Here is a 15,265-nt window from a genome sequence, read left to right as displayed (position 1 = left end):
ATTCACAACGACAGTAATAGCCAATCAGACCATTTTTCAAACATTTTGAGATTTGAAGATTTGCCTTGGAATTTTTGTTGACAATCCCGAGGCTTGAGGTCAATTTGGGTACGGGTCGAGCGCTGGGTTAGGTATTCGGGACTGAATGACAGACAGGGTTCGTTTTTGACAGACCGACTACAATTCTGACAGATGATGTAACACTCCCGTCCTGTAGATGGCAGTAAACCACATGACAAAAAATAAATAAATGAAGGAGACTTATAACAATAAATAAATAGATTTTGTGTTAATTTATGTAATGTCCGATAGATATTGTTCTATTCCAGTCCTGTAGGGGGCAGTAAACTACACTGCAACAACCAAAGAAAACGAAGGCGACTGAAATGATGGCTTGATTTTTGGAAATGAGTGACGTCATCTGACGGTGCTTTTCTATTGGCTGCTGAATTACCAAAGACTAAAACGAAGAACATTTTCTCTACAATTATAGTTGGTTTTGTAAACGCAAAATGTAGTTTCAGTTAGTTTAAAAAAAATAATTAAAACATTTTTTTTCCTTCTTTTTTTTCATTAATGAAAAAGGTTTCTTGAATTTTAGTTTGAGTGATTTTGTTAGTTTTTGTCAGCTAAAATAACCTTGGCAATAAAGTGCAGCGCCCACTACAGGCTTCTTGTGAATTTCGACCAAATTGCATTTTATTCCTTAAGGCCTTTTTGTCTTCCTTTGTCGCCTGGCAGCGTTTAAGATTTTCCACACACATCACTCGTTCTCACACACACACACACACACACACACACACACACCCACCCACCCACCCACCCACCCACCCACCCACACACACACACACACCCACACACACACACACACCCACACCCACACCCACACCCACACCCACCCACCCACCCACCCACCCACACACACACACACACACACACACACACACACACACACACACACACACACACACACACACACACACACACACACACACACACACACACACACACACACACACACACACACACACACACACACACACACACACACACACACGCACACACATATAGTGAATAAACCCCTCCCACCCCCAGCGAGCTCACCTCAGGGCCCCAAGCTCATCAGGCTGTGCCCATCCCGGCAATCTTTATCTGGACGGGAGCAAAAAGGCGGGGAAAGCAGGCGGCGTTTTCCCTGGAATGCGATGAGACGGCCGCCGTTGGCAGCCGCACATCTCTGCTTTTTAATTGGCCGGCAGATTAGCTCACTGACATCACTGATGGTCGGCCGCGGCAAGAGTACAGGGTGCGAGCGGGGAGCTCGGTGCGAGGCGCTGATAAGGACGCTGTCAGGGGCGTCGGGGGCAACCATTCCCTCGCACCCTTAACCCCCTCCTTACTAATAGAGTCTATGGCGGTGGGGAGGGGTTCCATGGCGACGGGCTTTAATGCCGCTGTTTGATTTTGTTACATCACGCTACATCAACAATGAGTGTGTGTCAGCAATAACAGCCAATTGAGCACATCTGCTCCCCATTCCCACCTGAGACCTTGTAACACTAACACCAGGGTGGGAAAATGGCTCATTGAGGCCCAATTGGGACATTTTCACATAGGGGTGTAGTCACTTTTGTCGCCGGCAGTTTAGAAAACGACTGTGTTGATTTTAATGGAGGGGACACTAAAACTTATACAAACGCTTGTTGTCAAGGATTTTTGTGGTATCTGTTTTTTAACATTAAAGATTTGAAAAATAGATTTTTTTTAAATTATGTTAAAAAAATTAACAATTGAGTTATCAATATATTTTAATAACAAAAACATTTTTAAAACTATTTTCCCATTAAAAAATATTATAACTACTAAAAACGCTTTATTTTAATACATTTTTCTTTCATTTTTGTCAGTTAAAAAATGTCAAAATATATTAGAAAACTTGGCATCATTCTTTTATTTAATTAATAGTTTGAAGTAAAACGTAACAAATACAGACACCATTTTGTAGTCTGATGTAGCCAAATTTTGTATCCCAATAATACAGTATTTCTGCTGATGCAGTATTTTTCCGTAAAATTACATATATAACGGGAAAAACAAGTTCATTCATAATTTGACGTCAAATGTGTGATTCGGTGTTAAGTGGTCATTAACTACTAAAATACGAAAAATAAATTTAAATAAAAAAAACAAATCTGTGTTTGATCGTGTTTCTTATTTTCATTTGATCAAAGTAGAAAAGTTTTTGGGACTGAAGATTAAAGTCAGTGTTAATGTGTGTGGGAGGAATGTGTGTGAATGTGTGGGTGTAAAAGGAGAGCCCCCCCCCCCCCTCCAACCCCCGCCTGCCTCCTCACACCCCCATTAGGTCCGATCTCCTCCTCCTCCGCAGGCCAGAGAACAATCATCCTGGCGTCTGATACTTCCTGGCCGGCAATAATTAGCCCACCTAATTAAAACTTAATTGCCGGCCTCTCCGAACGTCATCTTAAATGAGCGGTGGGAGCCGGGCCGGGTTGCGAGGGGGGGGCCGGGGGCCGAGGCGGGGGCGTGCGCCTGCCGGGATGTTTGTGTGCACCGCAAATTGGTTTATCCCTATCAGATTCCTCAGTGGCTGGCCCGGATCAGTGCTCAGGCCGGGCAGAACCAGAACCGAGGGGTTGAGGGTGGGGGGGAAGGGGGGGGGGGGGCGGGATGGCGGGGCTTAATGTGATGTGGGGGCCAGACAAGCCTAATGAGATCTACTTTTAAAGAAGTGCAGCAGGCGGGAGAAAGTGATGGAAAGTTGGAATACGAGGCTTGGGAAAGACGAAGAGGGGTAGTTGGGGGGGGGGGGGGCAGAGATAAGGAAGTTAGGCCCCTCTGCAAAAATCATCAAGGCTGAATGAAAAGAGGAAATGCGGCGTTAATCGTTATGGCTTCTCATAATTGTTACGATTCAATTTCATAATTGACTAATGGCCAGCTGCGGCCCGCATTACGCACACGTGCATCCATCATCGCTGCGAGATGGACGCCACTGATAAAAGGAAGGGAAAAAAAAAAGCATCAACTCGACTTCCTGTCTGCGCGCCCAAAACTTCCTCCTGGACGCGACAGCCAGTCAGAAACGTGAAGAAAGTCACAACAATGGTAAAAACAGGTTCAAAACATGTCAAATCTATTTAAAACAGACAAGAGCACGCCAAAGCAACAGGTGGGCCGAGAACCACAGAATGAGTCCATTTTGGGCCAATCAGAAGCAGGAAGAAAGTCACTTGTGGAAAAGACAACAAAAATGGCAACTGGAGGGGAAAAAAACATCACAAAACACAAACATTAACATGCCACATCAACAGGTGGCGCTAAAGCCAATAGTTAGTTTTAGCCGGAAGAAAGTCAACAAAAAATGGAAAAGGGAGCTCAAATATTTGAAAAGAAAAATGAAGTGGTGCTAAAACCACGAACTAGAAGTTTATTTCTGGCCAATCAGAAGGCAGTCAACAACATTAGTGAACGCACATCTTACCTTTATTTATGTATTAAAAATAAAAGACGATAATAAAAAAAATAGGTCAATCCGCCCCAAAAGTGCAGACAGGAAGTTTGACGCAAACAAAAGTCTTTGGTGGAGGTAATAAAAAGACACCTCGTCACCAGATAAGTTTAGATCAAAGGAGTCAAACTTGAATAATCTCAATAATCCAATTATTCCTTCGTGAAATCAACACACACATGCGTTTAGTAGATAAGGAAGCCGGTAAGAGCCTTTTTTCCCGCCGATGACGCCGGATTATTCATGACTCAGGCCTTGCCGCCATTTTGTTTCACGCAGGTGTCTCAGGAGACGCGTTCAAGATGGAGATAGCGGGCGGCGGGGTTAAAGTTTTTCCCGGGTGATTAGGACAAGATGACAGGTGACATCCATAAAGGGATTACGGCGCCCTAATCCGGCCTTTTGTCGCGGCGCCGATAAACAGTGCGGCGTGCTCCGCTGAAAAGTGAACACGGGGGCGACACAAATAACTTCCTAATGCCTCCTTTGTGCACCTGCTCGGCGCGCACTTCCACACGACCACCAAGTTCTCCTCCTCGAGTGGCGTTCGGTGAAAAAAAGTGGAGAGGAAACACAGCCGCCGCCGCCGCCGCCGCCGCCGCCGCCGCCTTTGGCGCGCAGCTGGCGTTTTGTGGTGTCATTAGACGCACACCTCACGCAGACGGGACAGACCACCAACTGACAGTCTGGTTTGCGTGCGAGTATGTGAGTTTTAACTGTACAGGTGCCTCGGATAGGCGGCTTGTTTGAATTTAAAAGCCAGTTTTAAGAACGTTTAATATCGGACAGTCGCGCATCTAATTATCTGAATACGGAAAGCCACAGCAGCAGCAACATTTTGGTGTTTCATTTTTGTTTTGTTGGATTTGGTAGTAGTGAGTTGTGTTAGCGTAACATCAATGCTAATTTGTTAGCGCGTGTATTACCCTTCGCGTTAAGCTAGTGGACATTTTGGTGTCGGAAAGCTTAAAAAGTGTGTTTAGATAAGTTGAAATATACACAAAGAGGGCGAAAACAAAACGTCAACGCGGAAGTGATTGAAGCGCTTGGTGTTTAGTTTGCGCTGATGACGGCGGAGGCGGAGGCGTGTCGTCCCCCCCCGTGGCGTTTCCCTTTCTTCCCCGTCACATCTTGCGATGGTCCATTTCACACCGGCGCTTTCATCAGCCTCCATTACCTGCTCATCGACGCCTCCTCGCGCTTTCTTCTCGCGTCCTCATGGAAATTGCCCGCCGCGTCGACAGCGGTGAGATCTGAAAGCGCGGAGAGAAAACGAGGGGAGGGCGTTAGGCTAATGACTTCATTTTCATGTCGAGCTCGGTGATACAGCCTTAAAAAAAAAAAATCTCCGTTTTTTTTCCCCCCCGCAAAAAAAAATAAAATCTGACCTGGATCGCTTTCAGACGACGATCAAAACGTGATCTTTATATCTCCTGATTACATCCAGCAAATAGATATATAGAACCCTAAAAATCTTTACAATTGGCTAATAATAATAATAATAATAATAATTCATTTTATTTAAAGGCATCTGTTTTGGGCACCCAAGGACACCGCAAGTAAACCGTCAGTACAATAAAACAAAGATAACCAGCAGAGAATAAAAAATGTGCTGCAAGATGCCGAGCAAAGCACTACTTTTGTCTTAATGAAACTCTTTAGTTCACTTCAATGTAGTTCCTTGGCGCCAAGATGCCACAAGATGGTGCCAAGCGATCAACACTGGGGCTCTATTTCTTTTGAGTTCCTTCCACGATTCTTAGCAGGAATTAAAATTGCTTTTTGAAAATGGTAAAAAAATGGTTGAATATAGCAACCAGACGTTAACAATTAGCAACTAAACTAGCGCTTTGCTGCTCCCAGCCATGTTGTTAGTTCCAGCAGTGCACAGCAGCAAGATATACTTTAAAAATATATGTCATCCTGGCAAATTTGAAATAATGGATACATTATTTCATATTCATATAGATTAGGGTCTGAATGATTAAAGATTTTTTTTATAATGGAATGAAAGTAGAGGCAAAGTTGATTAATCGATGACATCATCGATATTTTTACTCAAGAAACAGCAGTCCCTAAACCTTTTTTTTGAAATGTTTCATGTGAAGACATTTTGACAGACCGGCTAGAAACAAACAAACAAAAGCATTTTAGTCCGGCAACAGCAAGACCAACGCCGTCTGTAAATTGGCCACTTGGAAGACAAACTTCAAAATATTTAGTCATTAGTCAGTTTTGCCAACTTGGCGACTTTTTTTTGTCAAAAGCGACTTTTTTCTGGTGTTCTTTAGGATGTTTTTGACTCACTTTTCAGGACAGCCAATTGCTACTTTCCTTACTGGGGAGTTGGCAACACTGCCAAGTAACAAAATTATTCCACTTCAAACTTGTGGCACAATGTGGAGTTGTAAAGCCACCTCATCAATTGATCGGTTCGACACGTGACTGCCGACGAGTCGTCTCGTAGCTTTAAACATCGGAAGTGGAATCATAAAGTCGACTGATCGACGAGTCGCTAGAATTTCTCCCGCGGAAGTGGCGGCATTGATGTGAAATAGACAATTTTGAAGGAAGGGAACGCGTTTGCCGCCGCAAAACACAAACGGCGCGCTTACACACCTCCTCTAATAATCCGCTAATCCGGTTTATCGTTGGGCCGGCGACGCACGAGACGAAGCCGCCTCGCAACAGCCGCCATGTGCGGCGTCCAGATACGCCGCGGCAATCTCCACTTGGCCGTTTCCTTGAATCAGTTACAACATCCCAATCCAACATCAAGGTCTGTTTGTGTGCAAAAAGAGTCCGGCTAAGCCGCGCGCGCACTCGCGGATTTTCCAAATAAATTTGGTGCTGCCTGAACTTTTTGCTCGTACAATAAAGAAGAGAGAAGCACTTCCTCTTGAATGTGTGAAAATGGGCGAAAAGAAGGAATAATCGCAGATGATCCGGGCTTTGCTGCTAAATGTATATTTGTCATACGACTTGTCGCCGATGCCGATTCTCTATGTAACGCGTAGACGCCGCCGTTAATCGCCGCTTCTCATTTGCAGAGGGAATTTTTTTAACCTTCTCACGGGGTTGTGGAGAGAATTTGCGACAAGCAGAAAATAGGTTTGATGGAGTTTTTTTTTTTTTTTTTTTTTTTTAAGCCAAGTGCAACAAACGCACACTCAAACTGCCATTTAAATCCATAAAGCTACCCATCAGGCATGATTATTCGATTAGAACGTTGGCAATGGTGTAAAATTGGATCAATGAAACATTTGTGTGGCGTCCAAATGGAGGCATTACTCATTCGAGCACGAAATGGTTGCTGCCTAAACAGGCTGTCATCAACAGAAAAAAAAATCTCAATGAAGGCAAGATTCGGTATGTTGGACTTTATCAGCTGAAATAAGCAATGTTGGACAATGCGACTATTTGCGGTTAATGGATTTCAACATACTTGGGTGCCTAAACGGGATGCCATCAAAACAAACAAATTATAGTGAGGTGTGTGGTGTGCAACTTATCCGGCTGAAGTCAGCACAGTTTGCAATTGCAAGTACTGCAATTTGGGTGTAAGAGTGGAGAGATTAAAAAAAACTTGCTGCTTAAACGGGTTGCCCTCAAAGCAAATAAACACCAGTAATTACTGACATGTTTGGCGTTTAAAGAAGTCCAATTGAAATACCTTACATACTCTATTTGGGTGTTTGGATGGATTCAACCAGTTGGCTGCCTAAACGGGCTGTGATCTATGCAGTCATGATAAGAGCAATTCCGACGACTAATCCAGCTGAAACAAGTCGATTTGTTATACTTATTGTAATCAATAAGCATAACAGTGTCGGTTTCAATCAAACGGGGGCACTATTCAGTCATGCCCGACGAGTATTCTGACTAAATTAGCAGCCATCAAATAAATAAAAAAAAGACAGAAATGTACGTGCACTTTCCAGCTGGAATCATACAAGTTGCATGCAGTACAAGCTCTATTTGGGTTGTGGGTGATGGAGGAGGGGGTCCTTTTTTCTGCGTCCAGGAAGTCCACGTTTGAGGAAGTGTTGTGGGTTCGATTTCTCTCATTTCCCTCTCAGACGCTCCCGCTGCTGTGAGCGCAGGAATGTGGGCGGCAAAGCAGTTTGCCGGACACTTCCTGGCTCCAAGGAACAAGACGTCGGATGCGGGGAGGGGGCGAGGGGGGGGTGTCTGCTTTAGCGCACAGTCTCACTGAGTCACAATCATGTGTTCACAGGTTTAATGAGTGAAATTTCAATTAAAGAAATAACTAGTTTGCTGTCTAAATGAGCAACATCAACAACAAAATCATTCATTCCCAGTTAGATTTCTGCCTAAACGAGCAGCCACCAAAGCAAACAAGAGTTGTATGAAATACACACTTTTTAGGAGGTGGGTTGTAGTGCTCTAACTATATTTTTTAATCCTAAATTTTATGAAATTAAAACTAAATGGGCTGGCTAAGCAAAAAAAATCTACAATACAATACATGCACTTTCGAGGTAGGCTATTGTATTCCGGCTGTATTTATATTCGTGAATTAGAATTCAATTCTCAACTCGTTTGCTGCCTCGACAGGTTGCCATCAAAGCAAGCAAGTTGAAATGTAGACACACAGACTCGTTTGAAAGTGGGCAGTCCTATGACGACTATATTTGCAATCAGAAATTAAATACTCATTCTAAGCTAGTTTGCTGCCTAAACGGGCTGCCAGCTAAGCATTTTAGCACACGTGCTCACGAGGCCACAATTATACTTGAGAGATACTTTCACAAGTTTAATAAGTGAAAAGGAGAAGGCTGTTAAATACAGCACACAGACCCGTCTAAGCTGACATAACCCTATTATATACACACACCCGCGCACACACACACACACACACACACACCCGTACACACAGAGTCATTTCCCGCAATGGCCTCCGTCTTGGCGGCTTAACCCAATGGACTGGTGCGGCCGCAACCCGCTAGGGCACAAGGGCCTGAAGAAGCGACGGGGGTGGTTGGGGGGGCGGGGGGGGTGGTTTGGGGGGGTGCACAGGGCCCAGAGGAGCCCTCGTGCACATGGATTGTATTTGGGAGCCTGAGGCATGAAATGGAATAGCTTTAATCTGTTATCACCTGCAGGGGGGGCATGGGGGCGAGGGGGCTACTGATGGACACCAAGGCTGAGGTGGTGGCGGAGAAGTGATGGGCCTGGTGGTGGTGGGAGGCGGTGTTTAAGGGGCACGGCAGCACAATCCCTGCTGGTAAATGAAATATCAACCAGCAGGGACTGATAGTGGTATTATTTTTCTTTTTCTTTTTTTTCTGCCACACACACACACGCGCACACGCACAAAACTGCCAAGTCGGGTATAAACAAGTACTCAGTGTGTGTCAAATGTTTGTTAGGCAAATGATGGGGGAAAAAGTAAACAAAATGATGTTATTTCATGGTGAAGTCACTACCATAATTATTTAGGCTACTCTATTTTGGAGTTGGGGTGTCCTGTTTCCAAAGACCACAATAGTTCGCTGCCTAAATGGGCTGCCATCAAAGCAAACGAAGAGTTGGAATACATACATTCACTATTTTCAAGGTGGTGATTTACAATCATAAATTTGATTTCATTCAATTCCTGATGAGTTTGCTGCCTAAACGGGCCTGCCATCAAAGCAAATAGAGGCTGTCATAGGCGACTGTACTTTTAGTATTATTTTGATTCTGTTCTAGTTATTTTTTCAAGGATGATTAAATTCAAGTCCTGACTTGTTTGTTACCTAAACGGGTTGCTGTCAAAGGCAACATGAAAAATGTGGATACAATTTGTTCTATTTTGAAGGTGGAGGTACCTGTTCGAGCTACATTTACAATCATACATGAAATTAAATGCCCGACTACTTATTTTCCCCTGGATTTTCTTTTAGTTGACGCCACAACTTCCTGTTCAGGAAGCTGACTTCTTCTTTGAAAAGGCTGAAGTGCTTGAAATGATTCCCGGTGTAGCGAGCTGCGGCGTAGGAGGGGCTGACGTGCCAAACACGGGCGGAAGTTGTGGCTTGAAAACTACCGGTTTTTTGTGTTGTTTTGTTTTTTTTACAAACTCCACCCGTGTGCATCCTGGCCTGAAGCTTTATTTTGAAAATACAAAAAACAATGCTTGACAAAATCTATGGACAATTTGGCGAAGCAAACAAGCTAACTTGCTAACTGGAGGACTAGTAGGAAAACACTTTTGCGCAATCAGAAAAAAATGCTATTAAGTGTTGTTGTTTTTTTAACTCCCTTCCTGTATGTATTAAAATGTAAACATACTGATCTGTGCATGGTGGAGGAGGAAGTGATTGGTCGCTGGCTACAAGGTGTGCCTCTTTTTTCCACCAGTCACATTATTGCTTTAAGCTGGCAGGGCTCTAAAAATAGGTGTGGTGGTTGGGAGCCTGACGCACGTTTGCAAACTACCCACCCACACACACACACACACACAAACACACACACACACACACACACACACGGCATGCCCACGCAGCGCCAACAAATGTGCCACACGCACATATATTCCATTTCGCACGGATTTCAGCCTCGAAATGTTTCCGAGATCCAAAAATAGCTCAGACTCGACACCTCATGCCAACTTTGTCGAAGGTTATAGCATCTGCCCAGTATCTCGTGTCACTCATAATTTGAGATACGAGTACATTGAGTTATGAGCTCAGTCACATTTTTTATTAATTTCATAAGTCAAGGTTAATGTACATGAAGAAATCCACATTGTTCTGTGACAGAGCTCATCAAAAGCCAGCAGATTTAACCTTGGTCGGGCTAACGAGGCTAATGCTAAAGCTAGCCGAGCACCGAGTGATGCGCTTGAACTTGATGGAACTGCAATGCTAAAAGGAGAGCTTGTACAGGCTTTTGAGGCTGCATATTTATTTATTAATTATTTATTGTTGTATTTATTTTCTGCTTAAAGTGGAAGTCAACCCCCCCCCCCCCAAAAATGTTTATTCAATAATATGTTCTATGCAGCCCCACTGGTCTAAACATGGTATTCCGGTTAATATTGCATTAATGGAATACGAGTTAAGCAGCAAAATCCAGCAGTTTTGATCAATATCAGAAGGCGGCCATTTTGCCACTTGCTGTCGAGTGAAAATGACATCACAGTGTCAGATAACAACCGACCACAGCTCAGCTTCGGAAAACAGCTGAGCTGTAATTGGTTGTTGTCTGAGCCCTGAGCAACTGTGATGTCATCTTCAGTCAACACCAAGTGGCAAAATGGCCGCCCCCTGGGATGGATAAAAACGGCAGGATTTTGCTTCGTTAACACTTATTCCACAAATGTAATATTAATCAGAATGTCATGTTTAGACTAGTAACATACTATTGTCAAGAAATGTTTAAGGTATGTATTTGCATCTTAAAATGACAGCCCAATATACCCACTCTTTGCGAGTCGTCAGCTGCGCCAATCACCAGTGACTAATTGCAAGATTACGCTAATGAGCTAGCGCGACTCCCGTCCTGTCATTATGTCGGCGACAAGGAAGCCGGTCGGCATTCCTGGAAACGGCGAGCGCGTGAATGTTTGTTTGGGTTTGTGCGTGGGGGGAACGAGTCGGCGTTGCGACGCTGACACATGATTGACAGGATGGCAGGAGGAGGGGCGGGGCAATAGGTGAAACTTACTGTCCGTAAAAGGTGTGATGTCACATTTGTTAGCGCAAGCGTGTCGAACAGAAAACATGTCAGACGCAATGACAACATACCGGAATGTTCTGTGTACATAAGATGGCCGAGGTCAGACAAAAAGCTTGCAACCAAAGTACATTTACTTCACTTGATGTATAACATTGTCTGCTATTCATTGAAAAATTCACCAATTTGCAGCTTACAAGTGTATTTTCTCTCAAATGCCTCCAAAGCCCAGCCCAAATAGCAAAGTACAAAATTGGTGTCAAGGAAGTATGTTGAGCAATACAACATGACTGAGAGACAAGTGTGGGAGTATTTTGCCAAGCATTAAGTTCTACAGAAATAATAGATATAAATATTATTTTTATTTTACAGGTACAGCGTTCCCTCACTTTCCGCGGGTGATATGTTCCACGCCCAAAAGGTGAATTTCCGCAAAGTAGACGTAGAAGGTTTTTCTTCTTCTTCAACAACTGTTAATACTCCATCACCTTAATGAGCTCATCTTGCAGAGTTGTGTTAACACCGCAGCCTTGTTGAAGTTAATTGCCTTCAATTAACTTGTTTTTGTACTAGTTATTTTTTTGGGGGGAGGGGGGGGACACACCTTACTGTGGTCTGTTCTAAAAATAGCTCACCTGTGATGAGACGCTAACACTCAACATTTTTTAAAACTTATAATGGTACCTGTTTCTTAATTTTATTTATTCTATATTTTGTTAAAAATATATAATAAATTGTGTTGAATGAAAAAAAATTTTTACTCAAATATATATATATAAAAAAAGGACAAAAATAGCAGCATAAATGGACGCAAATAAAATAATAAGTGAACTGTGAAATAGTGAAAGACCGCTGTAATATGAAATTAAGTGCTTCCTCTTGGGGGGGAAAACAATAAATTTTGTCAAAACATGCATTTAAACATGATCCTGAATAAATGATCATTTCAAATGTTTAACATAAAATGAGTGAAAATGGTTGGCTTCGTGACAGTTGTTTTGCGGGAATTAAAGTAAAGAATCACATTTCTTAATTCACTTGATAAAAGTCTTTAAAAAATTGTTTGTTTGATAAAAAGCTCAAATAAAGCAATGAAATGAAAAAGCAGCTAAAATGCAAGAGCTAATAAAATGTTTGCACATGTCTATGGAAACTTCCTTGATTGCATCCCGACGTACGCAAAAAAACCTGCCACATCCACGGAACGTCGTTCCCACGAAGGGGGCCGGTGGGGGCGAAGGGAAAGACGGCAAACCGGTTCAAACGTCGCTCGCGCGGCAGTTTGGCCGTGCGGGCCGCTTGCTCAGCGTGGCCAGTTTGGAGTGTCAACACCACTCCAAGTGTGAGAAAGGAAAAAAAGTGTGCGATGTCTTCTATTGTTTTGGTTCTCAGGCTGACAGAAGAACCGTCGGGTTTGTTTGATGACGCAAAAAAAGCCTCGTGATCGTCTGCTTGGTTCTTTTGAGGGCTCGGTTTGTAACTTAAAGAAATCTTAAGATGGAGCCCTTTTAAGTCAAGGTACCACTGCGTAAATGTATCAACGAATCAAAAACACAACAAAATGGTTCATAAGAAAGTAGTCATTTTTGGGGTTGTGTTTTTTTTTCATTGATTTGTTAGTTATGAGTGCCCTAACTTGTGATTTTTTTAATTAGGAGCCTTCACACACTTGTTTGCTTTGCGCTGCTGGCGGATGATTACACCAGCATGATGTGATGTCATTAAGTCATGGCGCTGTGCCACGCCCCTTTCCTGTACGCCCACTCAGCAGACAAGGAAGCAGGAAGCAGCCGGAGCGTCCGTCAGACGCAGACAGGAAGTGCCTGGGAGATGACTACCCCCCACACCCCCGCCCCCTTTAACAGCGCAATTATTCGAACTATTGTTTAGATTGATAATCAGGCTCATTAGCCGCGTTGGAAGGGGAAGGAGGCGGGCAGCTCGGATGCTGCGTGGAAGTCTGACAGAACATCCACAGGAGGAAAAAAACTCAGCTTGGATGCGTGGGAAAGTTGACTGTAGTCTTCGCTCTCAAAATAAGTCACAATTTGTTTTTAATTTGGTTTACGGGTTCATCATACATAAGATTGTGTGTATGTGTGTGTGTGTGTGGGGGGGGGGGGTTGAATTTAAATGAGTCAATTACAAACTCCTACACATGAAAATTCAATAAAGATTGTACCTTTTAAAACCAAGTAGATTATTATGATGTATCTCAATTATTATTGATTGATTCACTCTCAGCCATTTTCACTGAAGCAACCACCTTCGCTCCTGGATGTTTTACTGGATTTTGACTGATTTTGCAAGGCCCATAGAATATTGTGTTCTATTGCTATAAAACATGAAAAAAAGAAAGGTTTCTTTCATCAGGAAAAAAAAATATGTGTATCCGTTTCCATTTTGCAGTAATTTTTAAAGTTTCAAACCTGCTGAAAACAGTGAAGAAAATAGCTTTTTGCAACATGGCCCTGGTTGAACTCTTATACTCTGCTGCCACCTGCTGGTCGGTTGTGTAATAACTACCATTGCTTTAAGTGACCTCTTCCAGTTAGAATCTGTATCAAAGCCTTCTGTATGCTCTAACATAAAAAACATATATATATAAATACGTTTTTTGGGGAGTGTAGGACAAAGTATTGAAAAACATATTTAAATTTTTTTGGGTTTGAATGAGTTAATGAAGTGAAAGCTAAAATTATTAAATATGCACACACACACACACACACACACACACACACACACACTAAATGTGAGGTCACTGTAACATTATGCACGGGTTCTCGGACATTTCGCTATGAGATCCCCAAACTGTCATCACCTGCTTGGAAGTACCAAGAAATACAAGTTCCTGGACTTTCTATGCCGCAGTTGTCATGGCAACGCTGAAAACAACAGATCACAATAATCAGTTAACTGCTTTGGTAAATATTTTCTCTTCATGGGACAACACAAGTAATGACGCTTTTGCTACAACGTCAAAGTAGTCAGTATACTACAATTGGTTGGACAGTTTCACTTGGGGGTGGGCTCACTTTTGTTGCCAGTTAAAAGGTCTGGATCTTTTCACTTGGAGACGCTTGAGTGACGCACAAGAATGTCTTTGATTAGCACGCTCGCACCCCAGGCCACAACACACAAACACTGATTACAGGGGTACGTTAGCCCCCTGGGGCCCGTATACACACACACACACACACACACACGCGGGTGGTATTTACAGACATTTGCATAGCTAAGGGTTGGGAGGGGGACGTAGGTTTAGTCCTGCTGGGGGGCCAATGAAAGAACGACTGGAGCGAGCGGCTCGCTCCCGGCGGTCTGCGGGGATTCAAAGTTCGCTCAAACTGACCACGCGATGAAGAAGCAAGAAGCTCGCAAATCAATTTATTTGAACTATAGCCAATCAATATTCTTTGTGTTACATGTTTTAAATATGGAAAATAGCACTGTAATGTGTAAGTATAATAAAAAACATAGTAAAAGAGAAAGTAAGGAAATGAACTCGTTTTATGTGGTATAATTAGTTACCGTACACAACAACTGTGCACCTGAGCTCTGTGTCTTTAAGGGGCGTAATCTATATTATAATATTGTTTAATATGATATAAGATTTGCAGTGAGCATATTCATAATTTATCATTTTTAACTTGGTTTACTTATCTAAATTTAAACAATCATATTTCATAATAAATCACACACCAAACTAAAATGAAATGTTTAAAAGTGTCATTTGAATCGCACTATTTTGCAAATCTTTCATATTTATCTAATTAATGTAATTATTGTATGTATATTATTTGTAGTGCATGTGCACGATACACATTTTCCTTTGGCAAGATTTCTTAATTTTTTAACTTGAATTACAATAAAAAATTTAAAATCATAATTACAAGAACAAATTAAATAAATAAAAATACAAGTAATAAAAATATGATTTCATATTTTTTAGCTTCTTATTTTTTTTAACTACCTTTCAACTGGATTTTATCATAACCACAAAATTTCAAGAACAAATGAAATAACAAATGAAAGATAAATAGTAAAAGG

General features: G+C 42.4%; 1 protein-coding gene across 1 annotated transcript in view; it reads right to left on the bottom strand.

The window, feature by feature from the left end:
- LOC147159165 (peroxisomal succinyl-coenzyme A thioesterase-like) overlaps positions 1-15,265 on the bottom strand; it is a 117,811-nt gene that overhangs the window by 91,177 nt on the left and 11,369 nt on the right. Inside the window, exon 3 of the mRNA XM_086058844.1 lies at positions 4,710-4,785. The gene's annotated coding sequence lies outside the window, so the exon portion shown is untranslated. The remainder of the gene's footprint in view (positions 1-4,709; positions 4,786-15,265) is intronic.

This window comes from Leptonotus elevatus, chromosome 17, assembly GCF_054856555.1.
Source record: "Leptonotus elevatus isolate MCC_2025b chromosome 17, RoL_Lele_1.0, whole genome shotgun sequence".
NCBI lineage: Eukaryota > Metazoa > Chordata > Actinopteri > Syngnathiformes > Syngnathidae > Leptonotus > Leptonotus elevatus.
This window is presented reverse-complemented; position numbering and strand designations above follow the sequence as displayed.